This window comes from Ambystoma mexicanum, chromosome 14 (assembly GCF_040938575.1).
Source record: "Ambystoma mexicanum isolate Mex_15411 chromosome 14, UKY_AmexF1_1, whole genome shotgun sequence".
Classification (NCBI taxonomy): domain Eukaryota; kingdom Metazoa; phylum Chordata; class Amphibia; order Caudata; family Ambystomatidae; genus Ambystoma; species Ambystoma mexicanum.
In genome coordinates, this window is record NC_090940.1 from 650,662,269 (window position 1) to 650,668,835 (window position 6,567).

Sequence of the window (6,567 nt, forward strand, 5' to 3'; positions counted from 1 at the left end):
CTATCTTCAGCTTTGGGTGGACGGATCCCCCCCGCCCCCCTTCAAGCTCCCAACACATTTTCTTTGTAAATTGAATCACTTTAAAACATCCGGTCTGGGCTCCAAGCTGTCAATTGATCCCCACCGGCTGAGACAGTCCACAAAATCATGTATTGCCATCAGTGCCGCTAACTTTACCTGTCTGCCCTCCACCAGCCATGTCACCCTCACCAAAACTATATGTACAATGCAAGGTATTCTGCACGAAAGTAACATGCTTTTCGTTTTCTAAACCCTAAAAGGCTAATGTGGCAAACTGGTATCAATAAATCAAGGACACAGTTCTTTTGTCCCAAAACGTTTTAGAAGAGCAACTTTCTTGAGTGTAGCTAGATTTCTGGTTGCCCTCTCAGGATTACTTGGCCTCTCGCAGTGCGATCGCCGCCTCTTTACACATTTCTCGAGTTTGCCAGTATCTGGTTGGGTCACAATGTCTTTCCAAGCCTCCTCATTCTAAGGCGCACATAATGTAAGGTTGTAAAAATCTTAAATGATTGAACACAAGAATAAAAAAAAATGTAAAAAAATACTTAAGGTTTCTCTGCACTCCTATCAGACTCCACCCTCTTTCCAAACTCCTCAATGTCCCTCTCGGGCTCTACTGCCTCTTCCAGCATTGCACTAATTGAATCGCGAGCTGTAAACTCTTTCCAGTACATCTCCACCAGAGTGTTCCCTGTGCTGCTTGTCACGTGCCCCTGCCCCGTTTCTGATTTCTCCTTTCATGAACATTAACTACCAGTACTTAAAGGCATGGTCTAGTAAAAAAATGTATTTAAAAAATAGATAGGCAACATAAAAAAAAATACTAGCATTCTCTTTTTTAAAACTTCCTATGTAAAATTTTGAGCTATTCAAGCTCAAAATTCGCAAAAGCAAGCAGATGGGCGCATCCATTTTGTGAAATGGATGCCCTCCTGTGCTGGCTTTTGCTTTTGCGGCACTAATGAAGGAAAAGCCAGCCAGCTGTAGTAAACAAAAGCTACCGCTGGGTGGCTTTCCCTTCATTAGTGCTGTACGCGGAGGACGGGGACCGGAGACCAGAGCAGGAAAGCTGCAGCTGAATCTCGGTAAGAGCTATTTATTTAAACAAAAAATGAGCACTAGCTGGGCGGTTTTTTCTAAGTTTTCCGGGCTGGAGGAGCCCGGAAAACTTAGAAATAAAACCGCAGCTTTAAAAACGTATTTATGTTTGCGGTCGCTTTTGAAGCGACCGCAAACATAAATACAACGTTATTGTGTTGGAAAACGCTGCGGTTTTTCTTTCCAAGTTTCTCGGGCTCCTACGGCTCGGAGCAGCCTGAGAAACTCGGAAAGAAAAACCGCAGCGTTTTCCAACACAACCGCGTTGTGTTTCTGCCTGAATCTGCTTTCGCATTTGGGGCTCTCGGGCTCCCCATGGGGAGCCAGAGAGCCCCAAATGGGAAAGCAGATTTAGGCAGAAACAACGCAGCATTTAGCATTTCCCATTTGGGGCTCTCCGAGAGCCCCAAATTGGAAATCAGCTGTAGGCAGAAACACTACGCAGCATGTAAACACAACTGCGTTGTGTTTCTGCCTGCTGGGGCTTTCACTTTGGGTCTCCGGTGCTCCCCTGGAGCACCGGAGACCCAAAGTGAAAGCCCCAGCAGGCAGAAACACAACACGGTTGTGTTGGAAAACGCTGCGGTTTTTCTTTCCGAGTTTCTCAGGCTGCTCCGAGCCGGAGGAGCCTGAGAAACTCGGAAAGAAAAACCGCAGCGTTTTCCGACACAATAACGTTGTATTTATGTTTGCGGTCGCTTCAAAAGCGACCGCAAACATAAATACGTTTTTAAAGCTGCAGTTTTATTTCTAAGTTTTCCGGGCTCCTCCAACCCGGAAAACTTAGAAAAAAACCGCAGCTAGTGCTTATTTTTAAAAAAAAATAAATAGCACTTACCGAGATTCAGCTGCAGCTTTCCTGCTCTGGTCTCCGGTCCCCGTCCTCCGCGTACAGCACTAATGAAGGGAAAGCCACCCAGCGGTAGCTTTTGATTACTACAGCTGGCTGGCTTTTCCTTCATTAGTGCAGCAAAAGCAAAAGCCAGCACAGGAGGGCATCCATTTCACAAAATGGATGCGCCCATGTGCTTGCTTTTGCTAATTTTGAGCTTGAATAGCTCAACATTTTACATAGGAAGTTTTAAAAAAGAGAATGCTAGTATTTTTTTTTTATGTTGCCTATCTATTTTTTAAATAACATTTTTTACTAGACCATGCCTTTAAGTTGTCAACATACTTTGTGCAGATGTGTAGTTCGTTGTTTTGTGCATGACAAGGCTTGCTTTTGAGCCGGGGTTTCAGTGAGAACCATTGTGGCAGGGCCTGCCATACCATGTATGATTTTTAAATAGAGGTATAGTGGAGTAGGGGTCGAAGGGAGGTGCAGCGATGGCCTACCATACCACACAATATTTGTAAACAAGTGCCGTGGAGCGGGATTTGGAGAGGGGTGCGCAGTACCAGGTTGATGGTTTGAGTGGCTTCACATGCATTGGATGTATTGCAGGCAGAACAGTACAGAGTAGTGTTTTTGCACAATGCTTGCCTTTAACCAAGTGATTTTCGGAAAAGCATGCAAGGCAACTGGAGCAAAAAGCCACTTAACAAGTGTTCCACAAATGATGACAAAGAACAGAACATAACGTAAGAACTAATATGCTACATTTAGATTTGTATAAATATATTTTTTATTATAGTGTTGTATAGTTAACAAGCAAACTTTTTAACACTTAGAAATAACATACTTACAAAAACAATGAATGCACAACAGTTCATTACATTCCTACAAAATCCTCTATGTATAGATCAACTGAGAATTGAAGTCTGTTGAATTATGACCAATCTTCCAAATTATATATTTATCGGAACCTACATGTTCACATGGAATCTAAAATTACAGACTCTGTGGACTGACCAGTTTCTTGTTATCTGATAAAATCACATTGTGGGTCACAGTGATCTAATTTTACCATCGGGACAATTCATTATATAATTGCAAAATAAAACTGCATTCAAGCTTTGTTCAGTGCATTCTTTGCTTGCAGTTTGTGTGGATATGATCTGCCAAAGGTTATCAAAGGTATATGATCAGCGATGCTTAGGGGCGTCTGGTAGGCCAGCATTCACCTATTTTAAATGTCATGCACCAATCGGGGAAAATTGATATACTCTCAGATCTCTGGTTCCCTCGCAGATCTGATAAAGGTGGCATAACGTTTCAATCTCCTTTTTTATAGAGGTTGCATTGCCTCTCCATTCTTTTGTACTTTAAGCGAGGGCCCAGAATTTCCAAAGGGCCTAGACAGTTGGCTCTAAACCGAAGGATATATATCTAATCAAATATGTATGTGTACTCTACTTCAATAACATGATGAACAACTTAAATCAAACTGTACAATTTTAGCTAACTACATTATAAAAACGGATTTATTGCAACAGGTTCTTGGTATTTCTCAGCCGTTTTTTCCCCGAGAATCTTGAGACTGCAACTTTCATTTTAAAAGAGTTATCCCAGTATTTATTGGCTGGTTTCCCCGATTCTACCACACTCTGATTCAAGTTACATTTATTCTGTTATTGCTTCTCTTTTGGGTTTTTGCTCCATTGTTAAAGATTCCTGAGTTTTGCTTTCAGGGTTCCACACAATTTGGGGTTTATTTTCAACGTTGTTTTCCAAATAAACAATGACTTTTTTATTCACGTTTTCTGGATTTTACAACTAATTAAAATTATAGAGTGTTAAACCTCGACTATAGCTAGTCAGAGCTGGCTAGTAGACAGAGGTAACTCCTATTTGTTTAGGGGGAAGATTTCGGAGATGGAACAAGTTACTTACCTGTAACTGTTGTTCTCCAGCATGGGTCTGGCATGGATTCACATGCTCATGAATATTCCCCGTCGCCAGGCCGGGAATCCTCGGTATAGAAGAAAAATCAGTATGAGTTTCGTTTCTGATCTGTCTTTCTTAGTAGTAACCAATCACTGGTCTCTGGGTCATACTGCCCCCCAGCCAATGACTGCCCTCTCCCTAAGCCCCGCCTCCGGCAGCCATCCTCAGATTTGGTAGCACGTAAAGTGGCAGTATGACCAAGTGAAGAGCCGCAGAGGGGTAGGCGGGAGGGTTCGTATGTGAATCCATGCCAGACCCATGCTGGAGAACAACAGTTACAGGTAAGTAACTTGTTCCGTCTCCAGCATGGGGTCTGGCATGGATTCACATGCTCATGAATAAGAGAATACAGAGCAGTACACACATGCACAACCACGGGAGGTGGCAACAGGCTCAACATTAAGCAATACAACAACTCAACATTAAGCAACTCTTACCTCCTCAACAGGCTCACCTTAGGCGAACACGTTGCGCAGCACTGCTTGGCCGACCCTGGACTCCTCCCTGGAGTCCCGATCGACGCAGTAGAATCTTGTGAAGTTGTGCGTCAACCTCCACGTCGCAGCCCTGCAGATGTCCAGCAGGGGCACACCAGACAGGAACGCTGTGGTAGCAACGATCGCTCTGGTCGAATGGGCTCTCGGACGGCCGGGCAGCTGTCAGTTTGCCAACCGGTGACAGTGCATGATGCAGCCGGAGAGCCATCTGGAAACTGAAGTCTTCGAGAGAGCCTTCCCTTAATTCACAGTCCCAAAGTTCACAAACAGCTGTGACGTCTACCGAAAACTCTTTGTGCGGTCCACGTAGAACTTCAGCGCTCTAGCTACATCCAGCGAGTGCAAAGTCCTCTCGGACGGCGACGAAGGGAAGAAAACTGGCAACACCAAGGGCTCGTTGAGGTGGAAGTCCGACGGCACCTTGGGCATAAAGGAGGGGTGCGTCCTCAGCACCACCCTCATGTCATGAAAAGTCAAGTATGGAGGCTTGCAAGATAGGGCCTGGATCTCTCCCACTCGTCGTGCGGAAGTGATGGCCACAAGGAAAGCTGTCTTCCATGACAGGAACTTCAAAGGCGCCGAATGCATAGGCTTGAATGGGGCCCCCATGAGCTTGGTCAGCACCACATTAAGTTCCCACCCCGGGGCAGGAGCCTTCACCGGCGGGAATGATCGGAATAGTCCCTTCATGAATTCTTTCACCAGGCGATGAGACCACAAGGACGCCTGACCCGTCGTCCTGGTATATTGGGAGATTGCAGCCAGATGTATTTTGATGGAGGCGTGAGCCAGTCCAGATTTGGCCAGCGACAGTAGGTACGGCAGTACTTGAGGGGCTGTAATCCGCAGAGGGATAATCTTCTGTGCACGGCACCAGACAGAGAACCTCTTCCATTTATGTCCGTAGCACTTGAGAGTTGAGGACGCCCTGGCCTTTGCAAGAACCTCTCTGCAGTCGGCCGGGATGTCGTACTCTCCAAACTCTAGTGCTGCAGGAGCCAGGCCTGCAAGTTCAGCGACTCCGGGTTGTGGTGAAGAATGGCACCTCCTTCTCTGGAGAGAAGGTCCGCGTCTGTCGGCAGCTTGACTGGTGGAGACGTTGACAAGTCCAGAAGGTCCGGGAACCAGATCTGTCTCGCGACGAGGATCATCCTGCACCGGGACCTCTTGAGCTGATTGATGAGCCGGAGCGGCAGCGGAGGGAACGCATAAAGAAATAGGCCGTCCCAGGGGAACGAGAAAGCATCGCCCATGCTCCTCGGCTGGGGGAACCTGTTGGCGAACCTCTGGCATTTGGAATTCGTCGCCGTCGCGAAGAGATCGATTTGGGGTTCGCCCCATCGTCGGAAGAGTTGATCCACTTGATCCTGGCGTAGTTCCCACTCGTGGCACGAGCGCAGCTCCCTGCTGAGTGAGTCGGCGGTCGTGTTTTTTATTCCTGCCAGATGAAGATGCACCAGAAACATCCTTGGGCGACGGCCCAATGCCACAGATCCTGGGCTTCCTTGGATAGGGCCGGGGACCTGGTTCCGCCCTGCTTTCGGATGTAGAACATTGTGGTGGTGTGTCGGTGAAGATCCTCACCACCTTGCCCTTGAGGGACGGAAGAAAGGACCTGAGGGCCCAGAACATCGCGCGGAGCTCCAAGATGTTGATGTGGAGAGGCTTCTCCTCCGGGAGCCAAAGGCCTCTCGCGTGAAGATCTCCAGAGTGTGCTCCCCAACCTTCCAGGGAGGCGTTCGTCATCACCGTCACCTGGTGAGCTGGGGTCTGAAAATCCGTGCCCACAGACAGATGAGAGCGGGTACCCCGCCACCGGATCGCCTGACGGAACGTCTCATTGAGAGGGATCCTGTCTTCGAAGCTGCCAGTCGACTGGATCCAGCGGGCGTCGAGGAACTCCTGTAAGGGTCTCATCCGAAGCCTGCAAAGGCGCACCAGATAAATGCAGGAGGACATCATCCCGAGGAGGGACTTGATAGATCTTACCCCGGCCATGTCCGTGGCCAGCAGATGCTGCACCTTGCCCAGAATGGTCTTGTCCTTTCCTCCGACGGCGAGGCCAGCCGCGCCACTGTGTCGAGCTTGGCTTCCAGAAACAGGGCGACTTGCGACGGA